Raw genomic sequence first — 18,578 nt, forward strand, 5'->3', positions numbered from 1 at the left:
GACAGGGAGACATCAGAAACAACAAGGTGTCAGTAGCACTCCAAAAATGGGATGGGGTTATAAACATTGAGAATCTGCAGATGTTTTCCTCTAGTTGGCTCCCAGAACCTTCCTCCCAGAAAGGGCAATAGAAGGCCCACCTCTAGTAAATATTACCAGGTCAACAGACAATAAGTAAAAATATTGAAAATCGGGGGGGGGGGGGTCTACCAATAAAAAAAAAAAAAAAATTTTTTTTTTTTTAACCAATAAAACAACTCACCTAAGACATCTTACGTTAAAACCCATCAGGCAATAGATCCCAATCATACAAATAACTTCAAAACAACTTAATTTTGCCATTTTGAAATTTGAGCTCTTAGCCAAGCAAAATTGTACAGTGATGCCTCTGCAACAGACCTAGTACAGATGAGAGCAAGAAGTCAGGGATATTGGAAAGAGAGGTCCTCAGTAAGATGAAATTAAGGGAATACCAGATATGCGTTCAGGTCCTGAAAAAACATTCGCAGTAATTTCAGAGAGTTAAGATTTGAAGAATTGCTAGATATACCTAAAAAAAAGAGAAATTTCTAAAACAAAGCAACTGTTAGCTTTAAAATAAGCAAAAAAGTTGTGCAGGAAAGAAATGTAGTTATTGTATGCTACATGACTCCAATATGAACGATATTTCCAGAGTCACAAGAATATAAGTAATGACTGTTGAGCTAATCCCAAAATGAAATCTTTATCTTCCATAATAGTCATTCAATATAATGGATACAACTGAAAAATGATGAAGTATATTTGTAAACATGCTTAGAGACAGGGAGGTAAATAACAACTAAAAATATTAAAAGTGATTGTTTGCTTTTAGAGTTAGAGAGAGGGGCAAGGGAGCCCAGAGCAGCATAAATAGGAGACTGTGAATTCTGTTTTTATAAATTAAGTCTTGTAGAACATATTTGACTACTTAAGCTGCATTCCTATTTAACTTGGAATAAACAAATATTAAACAAAATAAGGAGGGAAGACAATTATGATGATAACATTCAAAGAAAAATACACAAGTATTCAGAGCAAAGAGAAAGAATAAATAGTGGTTCAGGAAACAGCTAAAAAACGTTTACTCAGCTTATATATTTATACTGGCTCAGAAAAGGAAATATACAACAGACTGACTCTATCAGGCAACCAATAATGTTTTTGAACACAGTATTATATTTTCCAGAACTTTTATTAGGGAAAATAATTGTTAAAGGTTTTCTCAGAATTTAATTTGATAGGACTGCAGGGGGTGCAGAATTCAACAATACTGGTAACCAGGCTCCAGGAGGCAAAGTATAAATAAGAAAATATGTTACAAAAGTGTTTCCTTAATTTATCATCTGGAAAACCATGATGCTAAAAACTGATATTTAGTGTAAGCCTGTGGCAGCCGTAGAAGTCACAGCTTTGAAGAAAAAATAGTAAAGATTTAAGTTTAGGATCTATTTTGTTATATAAGCCCAGTGCTGGTCTCATAAGTGCCTAAGTCCTTTTAGATGGATAGAGGACAGCTCATTTGGAAGGTAGAGTTGTTCATTGCTATCCAACCATTTTCATGTCACGGTACCAAGACTGTCTATGTAATTTGTTGAGCCCAGAGTAAATGAAAATGTGGGCCTCTCCCCAAAAGTATGAAAAATTCAAGACTGTGATAGCAGAACATTAAGTTAAGCATGTGGCCATTCCTGAGGGGTTCATGTGTTGTGTGCCAACGAACCAGACAATGCATGCTTCCTGTAGAAGATGCTCATAGTCATAGAGCACACTGGGGTGAACTGAAGGGGATTCTCAGGCAACAAAGAGGCTGCTCTCAGACACACGTGAGCTCTGAGTCTCCTGCAGTTCCTGCCTGCTCATGGGGCCAGTGATTAATATCTCAAAGCACAGACAATGTGCCTTGTCATACCAGCTGGAAGCCCAGCTACAGCCATCCCACTTTGACTCTCTCAGCCTTCATTTTCTCCCTCATCGATTACCTTTGAATCATTTAGTGTACAGTGGACAGTGAAATAGTATTTACGTGAAATATGGAGTCTTTGTTATTTTGCAGTTTTCACGAGATGGTGGGTGCTGACACAATTCTTAAAATGCTACATGATTTCACCTCTTCCCAGTTCAAATACATCCAATGGGCTCCCATTGTCTGAAGACTAAACCCTTTAGCTTGCCATTCAAGGCCTCTCATAAACTCGTACCAACTTCTCTCTCTAGTAGTATTTCCTGTCACTCCTGTTCATACATCTCCTGCTAAGCCTTAAGCTGTTCCTCTGCATATTCGGTGATTTACCCTTCATGCCTTTGCTTAAGCCATTCCTTCCACTCTCATTGATCTTCTCCTGCATCACATGTGACTAAAGTACACACTTCCTTCAAAGCTGAACTCACATGCCACCTTCTCCACGAAGCTTTGACTGATGCCCTCAGCTCCATGTGATTTCCCCTTGCCCATTCAATTTCCATCTCCTATAGCTCAGTGGTTGCCATTTCTAATTGGCAATATTATTATGTAAAAACACTTTTCTTTTCTCCTCTAGACTCTAAATCCCAAGTCATCTAACTGATTCTCTGAATGCCAACAAAATGGAGCAGGAATACAGCCAATGGGTAAAGGATAATTCTATGCTTGCTGTATTTTTATGCCTTCTCCCCAGCTAGCTCCCACCCTCCCCTAGCAGACATATGAATAGATTTTCAGAACCCCTCCATTGCCATCAGCTCATTAATTAACCTTGTTTTAAAATTACCATCCATAGATTTTCTTAAAAAAGGATTTCAATTAATAAAATCATTTCTAAGACATATTTATCTGTTAATAAAAATCTATAACTGTATTCCCTTATTCTCTAGAATGCTCTATTAAGCATATGAAACAATACATTTCAAAGTTAAATATGTGTGAACCCTAAGCCATAATTGAATATATCCAAAATTTTGTTTTTTTATTTGCTGCATGACTAATAGACTTGCATTAGTCTCGAGGTATCTGAAATAAGTGGTTCATTAATTTTTTCACCTTCTGCTTAATGGAAATTTGACAAACAGTTCACTTCTGAGAGCAGATACTAAAAGCAGGACCTTACAGAACACTGAGATTAAATTATAGACAAAAGTTACATTAAAAAAAGAAACATTTATTGAAGAGTTGAGAGAAGAAATTCTTTTTTTTAATTATGAAGGTTTTCATAAAGTCAAACACGCCTTTTTTATTCAGTTATAAAAAATTGTGAACTATAAGAATTGATTTATATGAGATGAAAACAAGGTGTATCATGTGCCTCGATGCAAAGGGTATCATACAGCAGAGTCTGGAACGTTTTATTTTAGCACACTAACTTTTACATTACTGCATTTATATCATGCCCCATACGTTGTTTTCACTCAATAAAGACTGATTGATGCCAACTTTTACTTTAATAGACAGCTAATTCTCTCTTAACTTCACTCACTCTCTGTAATCCAGGTTAAGGTGCAAACTGATCCACCCCATCAATAAACCCATCCTGACACAAGGCTACATGCGCATGGTAAAAAGAGGAAACTGTGTATGTGGGCTCCTAAGTCTGATTCCATTATGAACTCACTGCTTCAAATGTGACAAGTAAAAAATTTCATTGTCATTCCATTTGATTTACCTGTGCTACTAAACTAAGGTAACCCTGAAGGGTCTTCACTCTTCTGACTTACGCTACATCAGCTCATGGCTGAAAACAGTCATGAGCTCAGAAGCCTAGAGCTGAATCTAATGGGGTAATTTAGAAGAAATGAAGTTCAATAAAAATGTTTTACAATGGTAAAAAAAAAAAGGCTTTGCATTATGCTTTTGCAAATTATTGATGCTCACTCATTTATGCAAGTGTAAAAAACATGAATGTTTTGTTAGATGCCAATATTGTTTTTGGTGGCAAAATAGAATGCTCCTGAACTGAATTGAAAAGCTGGTGTATACCAAAACAAACAAGCAAACATTGCCGTCGGGTGGATTCTGACTCACGTACCAAAAAAAAGAAAAAAAAAATTTAAACCCATTAGCATCCAGTCGATTCTGACCCATAGTGACCCTACAGGACAGAGTAGAACTGCCCCATAGAGTTTCCAAGGAGCACCTGGTGGATTTCAACTGCTGGTCTTTTGGTCAGCAGCTATAGCACTTAACGACTATCCCACCAGGGCTCAGCAGCAAGGCTCAATTACCCAAAGAGTATTTTTTTTTTTTTTAATAGATAAAACCTTCAAAGACTAGAAATCTCAGACACTGGGAGCCTCAGAATTAAGGCACTGAGAGGTTAGATAATGTACAGAATATGCTGGTTAAAAAAATAAAAATAAAAAACAAGAGGGCTCTCACATGGCTCAGCGATGATAACATAACTCAGTAGAGCACGATAGTACAACAATCCTAACTGACGTATATAACTCAACCCTCTGCATCTGATTCTCTCTCTCTGCCTCTCTGTGCTTCTTTCTCTCAGTTTGGGGGGGGGGAGGGGGGGAGGGGTGTAAACATGAGATCCTTACTAATCAGTGTAAACATAAACAAACGAACAAAAACCATTGCGTGGATTTGACTCTTAGCAACCCTATAGGGCAGAGAACTGCCCAATAGGGATTCCAAGGAGTGGCTGGTGGATTTCAACTGCCAGCCTTTTGGTTAGTAGCCATAACTCTTAACCACTGCACCAGCAGGCCTGCAAATACAAGCACAGATCCTTTCTATTCGGTGTGTAAGTTGGAAAGCAGCATGGGTATCATTTGGAAACTAATTGTAAATGCAGAATCTCAGAATCTGCATTTCAACCAGATCCCCAGGGGATTCATATGCACATTAGATTTTGATAAAAAACAAAAACCAGTTGCCATCCAGTCTATTCCAACTCCTAGCGATCCCATGTATGTCAGAGTAGAACTGTGCTCCATAAGGTTTTCAATGGCTAATTTTTCAGAAGTAGATTGCCAAGTCTTTCTTCCGAGGCACCTTTCGAACCTCTAACATTTCAGTTAGCTGTGTGTAAAGCATTTGTACCACCACAGGGACTCCAGAGTTTGATAACCACTGAACAAATCATTATATATTTTTCTACAGTACAATTTTCATAACTTTTTTTAGCAAAAAAGATATAAGAAATAGGATAAATAGGATGCAGAATAAAAAATTGGGTTTGCTCACCTTACCCAAAACTAATGTTGACAGAACCTTTGACTATATGAATACCAAACTCACTGCCATCGACTCCATTGCAACTTATAGCCACCTACTAGGACAGAATAGAACTGCTCCATAGGGTTTCCAAGGAACAGTTGGTGGATTCGAACTGCCGACCTTTTGGTTAGCAGCCAAGCTGTTATCCAATGTGCCACCAGGTCTCCACCACCCAAAAAAAGTCCTCTCACAGAGTTTCCTGCAAAATGAATGAAAGTCTGTTCATATAAGCTCTCTCTAAATAACAAGTTTAAAATGGACTGAGAAATTTTTTGTTTTTGTCCTTCCATTGAAGATAATTTTGTGACTCAAAGATCAAAATTGCATTTATAGCACTTTATTTCAGCCATGAATATATATTACAATAGCTAACTGATCTGACCTTTTTTTTTCTTTTCTGGTTTTCAACTATGATAATTCATTATAGTAAAAGACCGGCAAACCGAAAATGTGAATTCTGCCCACTTGCCAGAGAACCAAGCAATCGGAGAGCTGAGGAAGTAAGGGTTTTTAAAAACTCATTTTGTACTGCACTTTTATGAAAAAGAGCCAAATATGAAATGAACAAGTTGATATCAGTGATGTTATCGCCAAATATCTGATTTGATTTTCTCCAGAGGACTGCCACTATGACGGAAATCAGACCATTAAATAACTGGCACAAATGTTTTTCCATTTTTATTTTAGCTCACTAAATTTATAGTTATTTTCCAGAAATGACCAGTTCACTAAATTGGCTAGTCATTTTGTTGTCCTTGTAAATACAGCTGATCTTTTGTTATCTCAGTGAGTATCTTATAACTCGTTGGCTATGAACATCACCATTTTTCCTTAAGCTAGTGTCAAATTCAGCACTGTGTTGTCTGTGTTATTATTAAAAACAAAATGCTTAACATTTAAAAAGCACTTTGTGCCATGTATCCTTCAAATCAATCTCTCTCTTCCTTACTCCTTCCCCCTCTCCCTTATTTAATTTTTACAGCAACCAGATGAGGAGGATACCATTATAATATTACATGTTGTTGTTGTTGTTAGGTGCCCTCAAGTCAGTTCTGACTCATAGCAACTCCGTGTACCACAGAATGAAACACAGCCGGATCCTGCACCATCCTCACAATTTTTGTTATGCTTCAGCCCATTGTTGCTGACACTGTCAATCCATGTTACATGAGAACATGCCCAGGCTCACAGAGCTGATTAGTACTTGAGGCATGATTTGAACCAGTTCTGGGGGCACAGTGGTTAAGAGCTCAGCTTTTAACCATAAGGTTGGAGGTTTGAACCCACCAGCCGCTCCACAGGAGAAATATGTGGCTGTTTGCTTCCATAAAGATTGCAGCCTTGGAAACCATATGGGGTAGTTCTACTCCGTTATATAGGATCACTATGAGTCAAAATCAGCTCTGTGACACACAGCAACATATATAGATAGCAAAACCTGTGAAAGCTGTAAGTTGTGTAAAGTGGAAAACCCATCAGAGAAGGAAAACTCAAGTATTTTCCACTAATAGAGTGCGATAGAAAAGTGTAAAACTGCACTGTGTCAAAGGCAGAAAACTAGGTAGTCCCATCAAGTTCAGACTCTCACAGGTTTCACTATACATGTATTTATAAACACACATACACGTACATTCATATGTATATATTTTTACCATGTAGGATTTTATTACCAGTATTTATTCTCATAATTAAAATAAAAATTGTTATTTCTTTAATTTTATAACGTAATTCCTGCTGCCTCTCAAATTAATATAAATTTTAGGTCTAAAAGCTAGCTGATGACAGTTTACCCAACTCTTAAATGCCGCTTCCTAAGGAAGCTTATGTGTCCATACATAAGCCTTTGTTTGTACATTTTCACTACAAACTTACTTATTGTTCTGTGTTCTAATTTTCTTTTAACTTTTTGTCTCACCCATCAGAGTGTAAGGAGCCCTGGTGGACAGTGGTTAAGCACTGGCTGTTAACACAAAGATTGGTGGTTCGATCCCACTGACCACTCCATGGGAGAAAGATGCGGCTGTCTGCTTCTGTAAAGATTAACCCACTGTCATCTTGTTGATTCCCACTCATAACAACCATATAGGACAGAGTAGAGCTGCCTCACACAGTTTCCAAGACCATTATCTTTACAGAAGCAGACTGCCACATCTTTTTCCTTCAGAGTGGCTGGTGGATTTGAACACGAACCTTTCATTTAGTAGCCGAGCACCTCACCACTGCACCACCAGGGCTCCTTTCTGTAAAGATTTCACAGGAAAAGTATTTGTTAATATTAATTTGGGCCCTCCCTTTCCAATTGGCTCATTCTTAGGTATTGATTGTGAATATATCATAGACTCGGAAAGAGTTAGACAACTTTTCCCATGACTAAAAAAAATTTTCTTTTATGTCTAGACATACACATTCAAGATTCATATTGATAAAATGAAAGTGCTTGAGTTATAAGACCATAAAATATAAATTATCATCATTCTGTCCCCTCAACTAAATATGTGTGAATGTCTGTATAATTGTGACTTTGCAGCCTTGGGTGTTGCTCCAAATTTGACAAACATTCATTTAAGGAAGTGTTTATTATTGTATTAAACAGTTTTCTTTAGTGTGTAGTTAAGCAACATGCTATGCTGAATTTGGGTCATTCTCTAGGCCCTAAAGACTAATAGTAAAAAAAAAAAAAAAAAAAAAGACTGTAGTCTGATCCTTTCTGCTCAAGAAACAGACTTTGTTTGGTATAGAATTTTATCTTTCTGAATTTATATTTATAAATTTATAAATAGATTTATAATGGTAGTAACATTGGTCTAGATATTGGCCAATGTTTTTTAAATTCTATTTTCAGGGAATAGTTGAATATATGAGAACCGATTCCATATTCCATGTAACTCTAAACATTTCTCTGATTTTGTATCCATCATCTGTCTCCTCCAAGACTAGCTCATTCCCTGAAGCATTCCAAGAACATGAACATTTGGAAATAAACCATAAACCATATCCTAAGAAAAACAAACTACAGGAGAGAGAATATATCTACTTTGTTCTTTACTTGGAGGAGAATGGTCTTGATTCATAACTGGAATAATTGGCCATCTGCACACTACGTATAATATAAGTAATGCATCCTCTTCAGAGGCATTCCCTCGAGAAGAATCCCATTTTCAACTTGAAGGGTATGAACATTGGAATGATTTGCAAAGTTTCTAGTTTCAGAAAAAGCATAGTTTGCAATTTTTAAAAGACAGTAAATAAACTGTGTTGATATGTTTTGTTTTTGTTGAAAAGTACTCCACCATTAATTTACAATAAAACTCTTCATACCAGATTGTAATGAAAACATATTATTTTATGAAACTGATTATGTGAACAGGCAGAAGGCCAGTGTTTTGTTTTTAGGTTTTTGTGTTTTTTTTTAAGGTAATTTCTGATAATGAGACTGATGCAGATGAGGCTGGATTAAATGAACTATTCTGTACGAAGTCTTTCTCAGATCTTCATGGCTTTTTGTGTGTTCCCTGTTTTCGATATGGAAACACTGACAAGAGAGGGACATTAGCCTGAAGTTAAGAGACCAACATCCTGTCTGGACCCAACTCTGGTGTTAACTGGGAAGAGACTGTGGACAAGTTCTTCATTGTTTTTGAAGCCTTAAACTCCTCAAGTATATAATGTGTAAAGACTGCCATTTCTGAAATCCTGATTCTAAAATTGTCCATGAGGGATGCTTGAAGAGCTCTGGTGGCGCACTGGTTAAGCATTCAGCTGCTAACAAAAAGGTTGGCAGTTCAAACCCACCAGCCACTCCTTGGAAACCCTATGCAGCTGCCGTTCTACTCTGTCCTATAGGGTTGCTATGAGTAGGAATCAACTTGACAATACCTGGTTTTAATACTTTCCAAAATTGTTTGAAAAGACCTTACAGTATTTCATAATTTGACATGAATAGAAATCTTTCTTATCTCGGGGTTGAAAGAGGTTCTTTGTATTTACATGCTTACATCTAAATTTAAGGTGAATGACCTACCACAATTTACAGAAAAGTCCCTCATGTTCGGGATGGATAATAGGATGGATTTCAGTACATTCCCACCCTGGTTTGTCATTATTCTCACAGCATCATTATTATTATTATTATTACTATTATTATTTTACTATTAAGCAAACACAGAATTGTGATGGAAAAATACCACTCCAACATCTTGCTGCAGTGATGGTTAGTTACACTGGGAGAAGATGGACATAGAAGGAAAAAAGTAAAGAGGTTTTAAACACTTACCATAGAAGATATCTCCTCGGTTAATCAGCCACAGATTGGCCACTAATAATTGCCTGTACTTAGAACTTCAGTCAGGGATATTCTATTAATAATTCTTCCTCTGAATTTATACATGTGAGAATTTTCTTATAGAAAAGACCTAAAATTTGGCGACTGTCATTTAGCAACTTGTTTTCGATATATATTTTATCAAAGGATTTTAAGTAATGAGATCCAAATTCACACCCCCCAAAAAACTTAAGTAATATTCTGCCTATATTCTAACTAAAATAACATTTTTCAGTATATTGAAAGGTTATTTCACTAAATAGCAAGTCTTCTTTGAAGTCACAGTCAAAGGAAAGGCTGCAATGGCACAATGAGAAACATGGCTGTGCTTAGTACGGTACTAATGGTCCAGTTAATAAGCTAGGGTGTTTTTAAAGGATAAGAATGGTGTCTTTGTCAGTTGCTATGAGTAGGACTTCAGACATTGCCATGGATAGTCATATTTTAAAAGCTTTTCCATGATAATGGAGATTGAACAAAATTCAAGATTAATTACATTGGTCTCACATCTTCTTTCCAGCTCCTTGATTTTAATCTTTAGAAATATCCCATGATGTAAAGTTACAACTAGTGCTTTATATCAAAAAACTTTTAGGTCACTCTTAGTCACCACTGAATGTTTCTTAGAAAAGGTAAGGAAAGAGTAGGATCTCACACAACTGGAAAATTTAATAAAATAAGAAGCTATTCTACAGCAAGATCAGATCCCTGCCTGGCAACCCTATTTATTTTTGTTGCAGTAGGGCTTAAAATGGGAGATCCAACAGGTACAACTTCATGACTTCACGTAGTCAAAGAGGTACAAAAAGTGGGCAGAAAATCCAAGGCCTTTGACTAGAAATTATGAAATGAACCAGAAAGGAAATAAGCTTCAGCATGTATAAACAGAATACGAACCCTAGAAATAAAAGAAAAACACTTCAGAAAAAGACAGAAATGAAGTCAGTGGAAACAAAAAATAAACTGGAGTAGAGCTGTGTTCATAGGGTTTTCTTTAAAAAAAAATTAAGAATATTTTATTGTGTCTTCAGTGAAGGTTCACACAGCAGTTTAGGTTCCTATTTGACAATTTCTACACAAATTTATCAATAACCTTGGTTACATTCTTCACAATGTGTGACCATTCTCAATATTTCCTTTCTGTTTGTTCTATTTCTATTAATCTAGTTTCCTTGCCTTTTATGTTTTTATATTTGTTTTAAAGTATTTGTTTTGTTTGTAGGGTTTTCAATGGCTGCTTTTTTGAAAGTAGATAGCCAGGCCTTTCTGCCAAGGTGTCTTTGGGTAGACTCAGACCTCCAAACTTTTGGTTGGCAGCTAAGCACACCCAGGGACTCCTAAAATAGTGGCTACTACTACCACCATCAGTTGCCATCAGATCATTTCTGACTCATGGCAGCCCCATGTGTTTCAGAGTAGAACTGCGCCCCACAGGGTTTTCAACGGCTGTGACCTTTTGGAAGCAGATTGTCTGGGCTTTCTTGCCAAGCCCCTGTGGATGAGTTTGAACTGTTAACCTTTCTAATTAGCAGTAGAGACTTGAATCATTTGTTCCACCCAAGGACTCCAAGTAGTGGCTAGAGCCCTACAAACTGTCAGGAATCTCTTTCTTAGCTACAACTGGTATATAATGAGAGCAGCCCTGGTGTTACAGTGGTTAAGCTCTTGGCTGCTAACCAAAAGGTCAGTGGTTCAAACCCACCAGCTGCTCCACAGGAGAAAGATGTGGTAGTCTGCTTGCATAAAGACTACAGCCTTGGAAACCCTGTGGAGCAGTTCTACTCTGTCCTATAGGGTCGCTATGAGTCAGAATTGGCTCAACAGCAATGAGTTTTGTTCCATAATGATCTTGACTTTGACAAGTTTTTCTACATAATATCAAAGTTTGAAACTGTAGAGAAAATGGATGTAGGGAATATGATCACAGGTCCCCCCCCCCCACAAAAAAAGGCATAATCAAATGAGCTGTGGTAGGAAAATAAAGGTATAAAAATAGAATGCCAAGTAACTAGAGTTAACTGAAAATCACCGTGTATGTTAAAGGTTAGACTCTTAGATAGGGTCCTTAAGTGTGGATGGCCTCATACAATAGATTAAGAAGTGTGGAGAATATTAAATAAGTACTGGGGACTACGGGGTTGCTATGAGTCGGAATCAACTCGACGGCAATGGGGTTTTTTTGGGGGGGACTTTTACAGGATTTTGAGTGGAGAATTCATAGCATGAAAATAGATTTTAGAATATTGATCTGAGAGTGACACACAGAAAAAAATAAATAAATAAAACTAGCAAAGGGGATTATCACCATCAGAATAAAAATAGATCCCTTAGTGCCAGGCACAAAACTTGGAATTTTGCATATGTTATCTCATTCGGTTTCCACACTTTATGCATGATATAAAACAACTTTTCAAACTAGTTATTGTTAACCCCATTTTACAAAAATGACTCAGAGGCTCAGAACCTTTGCGATGCTCAATCACATGGCTGGTAAGCAACAGAAGTAGTCTAGGAGCTTGGTTCATTTAGACGTCAAAAATTAAGCTTCTAGTGCCATATTGATACTGTTTGAAGTTACTGCAGTTTCTTAACAAGAAGTATTAACCTGCATGAACTAGGGTGATATCTCTGAAGCAGAAGGGTAAAGATCCATGTGAGAAAGCCTGGAAAGGGAAAACTGTCAAGACTTGGCCACGCATTGAACAGAGAAGTAGTATTGAATAAGCAACTAAGGCCCCATCCCTGGATGAGTAGAAGAATGAAAGTCTTACTAATAACATAGATTCCGCAGGAAAACTTTCCTAGAGGTAAAGAGGAGTCAGGATATTTTAAATAATTACTTTTAGTATTTGGTTTCATTGACCATTTATTAACATAAAGCCTTTATAAATAAAGGCAAATGTCCTTCTCACCTGGTTCACATAGAACACTTCTAAATATAAAGTTTTGATTTTTATTGCTTGGTTATAGTCCACACATTAACGTTAACCCCACAGGCTTTTTTTCTTAACCTTTTGCAAATTCCTGCACAATGATAGTCCCTAAACTGCAGTCTCTCAGGCCATAAAATGAGGACAAAAGCTGCCAAATACCCAGCTCATAGCAAGGCTTTAGGGTTAATGAACGTGTCCATAAAGTGCTTTGAGCTCTACAGAATAGGTACAATATAAATGAGCCACATTATTCCAGTGACAAATACTATCCATATACTGGCCAATAGAACTGAAAAAAAAAAAAAAATCCAATCTGTTGTTGCTCTTTCTGATGGTGTATATTGTCCTACTATCACTTCTTTTCGTTCTTTGAAATTCACTTGGAAAAAAACAACAACAACAACACAAATTTCTGCTTTATGCCCAACTTGTGAAGCCAGCTGAGGTACACAAATCAAACAGATAATAGGACAGTCTATACTCACTTTCTCATATTACCTGTACAAAATGGACTAAAAAGACCAGCACACAAGGTTGCTTCAAAGAAAACATAAATCATATGAACAAGATGACTATTTTTAGAACAAGTGATGTTAAAGTCAAAATCATTTTTCATCACAAAAGAAGATGTCAACTACTTTCTGCCTGCAGTCAGGATTTATTTAAACTTCTCAAAGAAATCAAAATTATTTCAAGTTTCAATGAAAATATCAATGATATGCTAGATACATAACATCCCACATTATATCTACTCAGCCCATATTTATCCAGTATTGATTTTAAACTTGAATAGTTCTTCAGAAGGAATAAACAATTCTGAGAGCATCGACAAGTGCTCATCAACAAATGCCATGCCATATCATAATATAAAGGCTCAGCAGTCTAAATCTGTATTTTAGTTATCAGCAGGCAATGCACTGACATTTTTGATATAGTCATGAAAGGAAGCTTTTATAAATCAACCTCCATGCTAATCTTATGTTTAGAAATGCATTATATTATCTCCAGTTATTCAATGCAAGGCAAAATGAAATTTCTATTTAACTCTATCTACATGTATGTATTCTAAGGTAAGTTCTTATGTAGTATTGATAAGGAAAAATTCAGTGGAGAGTAATAATACATAGAAAAAAATACAGAAAATCAGTGATCCTACTTCTGGATAACAGAGGTTGTAGTAAGATGATAACATCTGTGAGGCTCATTACACTGATTTTAGCTGGAAGATAAACTAGAGTTATTCATATTATTTAATAATGTAAATGAGAATTAGAAAAAAGATGAACTATCCCTTTTAATAGTGAGATTAAAATCCCTTAATCCTGTTCTGAATACTTTCAATCAGAGTAGACAAAACCATAGTTTTCTAAGAACCCTGGATGATAAAAAAAGCATAGTTCTAAACAATGCCTTAGAGACTTTAGAAAAGTCTTCAGTGCTTTTAAGTTTCCAAATTAACGTACAGAACACCCAAAGAGTATAACAGAATGGTGGTTCTGAAGGCAAGATTCAAAACCCAAAGGATATAGAATCATAGAATATTAAAGATGACAGGATCCATAGAATAATCTATATTTCTCTCTCTTTGGGGAGAGAAGGTAGGGAAATTTGCTAACTTCTAATCTACTAAGTAAAATACATGAATATATTCTTATTTTAAAAATGAAACATGGAAAATAAAACGAAAGGTCCTTTTGAGACCCCGCCCCCCTCTTAAACCTCCCACCACCATCAGGAACCACTCTTTCTAACGTAGTGTGCCCTAAACTTCCATATTCTTTTTACTAACTCTATTTCATTTTATTCTACTTAAATGATATTGTAATATACATAACACTCCGTATATGTATATATGTGTGAATGACATTGTAATATGCATATCACTGTATATGTATGCGTGTGTGAGTGTGTGTGAGTGTGTATATACTCAACAATTTCACTCCATAAAGATGCCTTAAAACTCTTTTCATGTAGTATCTAGAGGTTTATATTATTCTTTTGTGATGCTGTGTAATATTCCGTAATGTTAATATTTTATAATTTACTTGGTCATTTCTAAGTTTTGTTTTTGTAATCAAATCTTCTATGAACGTAAACTTTCACCAATCCAAAAAAACCCAGTGTCGTCGAGTCGATTCCGACTCATAGCGACCCTATAGGACAGAATAGAACTGCCCCATAGAGTTTCCAAGGAGCACCTGGCGGATTTGAACTGCCGACCCTTTGGTTAGCAGCTGTAGCACCTTACCACTACGCCACCAGGGCTTCCCTTTTACCAACAGCAAACAAAAAATCAGAAGAAAATCTGCTATGAATATCCTTATACATACAGACACTTGCACATGTGTGAGGTTTTCTGTAAAACTGGTACAGGAAAAGAGGTGTTAGGACTGAGAATATGTGAATTTTTAATTTTCTTACAACCTGACATACTGTCCTCTCCCGTGGATATACCAATTTTCACTTCCATCATCGCTATAAAATAGGACCCATATTCCCTCCTCTCAAACTGGTTATCAAATGTTTCAATCTTTGCCAATCTGAGAAGTAATTATAAGTGCCCTGAGTTTTATAAAGGAGAAGATCAAGGAGCTATGGAGTCTGGACCCAGTCTCAACTGAAGGGGCGAAGAAGGCTCCTGAGAAATTGTAGCCCCGAAGATGAGCAACGAAAAGGAATTCACTAGATGAAGAAGTGTGGACTGTAAATAAAAAAATTCTAAAGAGAAGAAACAGCATATGTGAAGGCCATGGCACATTTGAGGAAGAAAAAGAAGTGTAGCCTGACTGGAGTGGTACAAAAGAAGGTCAGAGAATCACAGATCGCGTATTAGGGCATGAGAAAAATCTCGTCTTTATTTTAAGAACAGTGCAATCAGTAAAGTATCTCTACTCCCTAACGGTGTTTGTGAAAATTTAGAAATATATTGTGATAGTTTAATTTCATATGTCAGTTTGGCTAGGCTTTTATGGTACCCAGTTGTCTGGCCAAACACTAGTCTAGATGCTGCCGCGAAAGTATTTTGTAGACGTGATTAACATTTACTGTTGACTTTAAGTAAAAGAGATTACCCTCAATAGTGTGGATTGGCCTCATATAATCTGTTGAAGGCCTTAAGGACAAAAACTGAGGTTTCCCAGAGCAGAAGAAATTCTTCCCCAAGTTTGTAAATAGAAATCTTGCCTGAGCTTCCAGCTAGTTGGCCTGTCCTACAGATTTTGGACTTGTTTACCCCCACAATTGTGAGCCAATTTGTTAAAACGAATCATTTTCTACCTATCTCTATCTCTATATAATCTATTGGTTATGTTTCTCTGAAAAACTCTGACTGATACATACAGAAATGCATAAGAAAGGATAAAATAAATGTTCATATTCTTGGTAACCTACTTCCAAAAATTATCCAATGAAAACCTTATGGATAACAACAGAACATTGTCCGAAATAATGCTGGAAGATGAGTCACTAGGTTGGAAGGCACTCAAATTACATAGTGACTGCAACAATGGACTCAAGTATGCCTATAATTATGAAGATGGTGCAGGACCACACAACAATTTGTTATGTTGTACATGAGTTACTCCAACTCAGCGGCAACTAACAATAACAATAACAACGAAGGTACGGTAAACACTGAAGTCAAGTTACATGTCCTCATGGAGCCTACTGTGAAGTAATCAGGTATTGTCTGTAAGTTTACTACACATACAAAAAGCTTTGAACTTCTCAAGATGCTGGAAAATTTCTGTATCTAAATCTGGATGATGGCTGTACAGGTATAAATGTGAAACACTTATTGATCTTTATACTTCAGACTAGTTTGTTTTATGTTTTTTATGCAATGCCTGGTATCTGCAAAAAGATGAAAAAATTAGGTCAGTAAAGAAATGTTGCATATAAATAGCTGAACAATTAATCTGTGAATGAGGAAGGAATCACAAGTCCACGTCTCTCCAATTTCCTCTCTACAAATCTAAGTATTCACACAATGCCATACAAGATTATGAAATGTAATAGCTTGAAGAATATTAAGCAACATGTGGGTATGTTTGAATGTAAATTGAATCACTGTAATGTTCTCCTACCTGAAAATCGAGGTATAATATCACAAAGTCAGAAAATATGCCTAATAGAAAAGGCTAAAAAAGCATCAGTCATTTAGTGTAGAAAACAAGAAATTTAATATTTGTAAGGGTATAAAGTATATACCAAAGAGAATGATGACCTATTCAAAGATAGAAACAAAGTATTTCAAGTTATGCATATCTAGTAAATTCTTACTTGTCAATGTTGTGAAATTTCATTCATGTTTCCCAGGGAATTTAGCAACCTGCTTTACAATTTCCTTGCCTGGAGGTAATTTTTTAATATATATCTGAGGCAGGTATCTGCTTAGATCAGTAATTACAGCAGTATATGGAAAAGGGGATTAAATTATTTAATAAGGGTATAAGTGTTTCTCAAGAGGAAGATGTGACAATCTGGTTCTGTAAGGATTTACAGCCTGGGAAACTCTAAGGTGCAGTTCTACTCTGTCCCACGGGATCGCTATGAGTCAGATTGACTTGATGGCAATGGTTTTATAATTGTTTCAGAAAGAATATAAGAAATGGAATTCATAGTATTTAGAACAGTTAAATTCTCAAATACTACCTGAAAGGTTGGTGGATCAAACCCACCCAGAGGCATCTCAGAAGACAGGCCTGGCGGTCTGCTTCTGAAAGTTCACAGTCTTGAAAATCCTATGGAGCAGTTCTACTCTGAACATAAGGGGTCACCATGAGTCAGAATTGACTGGATGGCAACTAACAACAATGATATTTGGAACATTTTCCTTTTCTTTTTTCAATAAATGTATAGGATTCAGGGTACTTAAGCACTGGAAGCACAAAAGACTTAGCAATAAATTATGTGAGATACAATACCAGAAAATATTGACTTGTGTCATTTCTTTCATCTGCGTTGTTGATTTTAAAAAAAAAAAGTAGGTTCTTTGGGTATTTTCAAAGTTGGTTCAGCAAAATTTGATCCTTTCCCAGTTCTGAAAGTGGTAAAATAAATAGGGAGCAGCTTATACAGGTAGTTCCCAACTTACAATGTATTTGAGTTACAATGAGCCGCACTAATGACCATCCTTTTTTTCTTCTTTTTTGTACATCATATTCATCATATTGTTAGTAATATGTACCACATACAATGTTTCAGCCTGTAATTTGCTGATGTCATCATATCTATAAGTTTAAATGTAATGTTTCTAACCCCAAAGGCAAATAAAGATGAGATTTATAAAGATACTGATAATAAAAGGCAATAATAATAAAAAAAAAATGAGGTATTTGAATCACATGAGAACCGACTTACGATGGAGTCGATGAAACGGAACCCTGTCGTATGTTGGGGACTACCTGTATTCAAGAAATAACCTAAGTAGTCACACATTTTCTTTCTGTCATATACCTTAGACTACATGAGCAGTTTCCTTTTTCTTTTTTTTTCCTTGAATGTCCAAAAAAGTTCAAAACCAGTCTGGCAATCTTTTAAAAAATAATTACCTACCAAAACTCGTCAGAGGTCTGAACAAGGCAACATGTCATCATAAGGTGGCCCAGATCATTTTAGTTAGCACATTCTGGCTCTACTCATCACAAAACCAAGGGTGGAATTACATCCCCTACAGATGTGGCACTTTCCCTGACACCCTAATTGTCAGCTGCCCAGCTTTCGCTAAAAATATTCAGCTTGATGACCAGCTGACCCTTTATTTTTAAAACAGCAAATGTGAAGCTATGAAGTTGAGCAAAAAAAAAAAAACTTAATAGAAAGGACACATACATTAGTTTGATACACTGAGCTCTGTGTGTGAAAGTGGTAAGGTGGAAATATGGTTTCATCATAACAAAAGTTACTTTATACTTCTAACTATAGATCCAAATATTAATTACCATGGTAATACCAATTCCCATGAATATTATAGCACTATGTACTTTTTTGTTTTGTTTTGTTTTGTGTACTTAGGCACACTCTTGCAGTCATACGCAAGCCTACCCATTTATAGTCTCTGAGTGTGTGTGTATGAGAGAGAGAAAAAGAATCTACGTGGGAA

General features: G+C 36.2%; 1 protein-coding gene across 24 annotated transcripts in view; it reads right to left on the reverse strand.

Annotated features, from left to right (window-relative positions):
- NAALADL2 (N-acetylated alpha-linked acidic dipeptidase like 2) overlaps positions 1 to 18,578 on the reverse strand; it is a 1,621,055-nt gene that overhangs the window by 469,470 nt on the left and 1,133,007 nt on the right. The window lies entirely within an intron of this gene.

This window comes from Elephas maximus, chromosome 23 (assembly GCF_024166365.1).
Source record: "Elephas maximus indicus isolate mEleMax1 chromosome 23, mEleMax1 primary haplotype, whole genome shotgun sequence".
NCBI lineage: Eukaryota > Metazoa > Chordata > Mammalia > Proboscidea > Elephantidae > Elephas > Elephas maximus.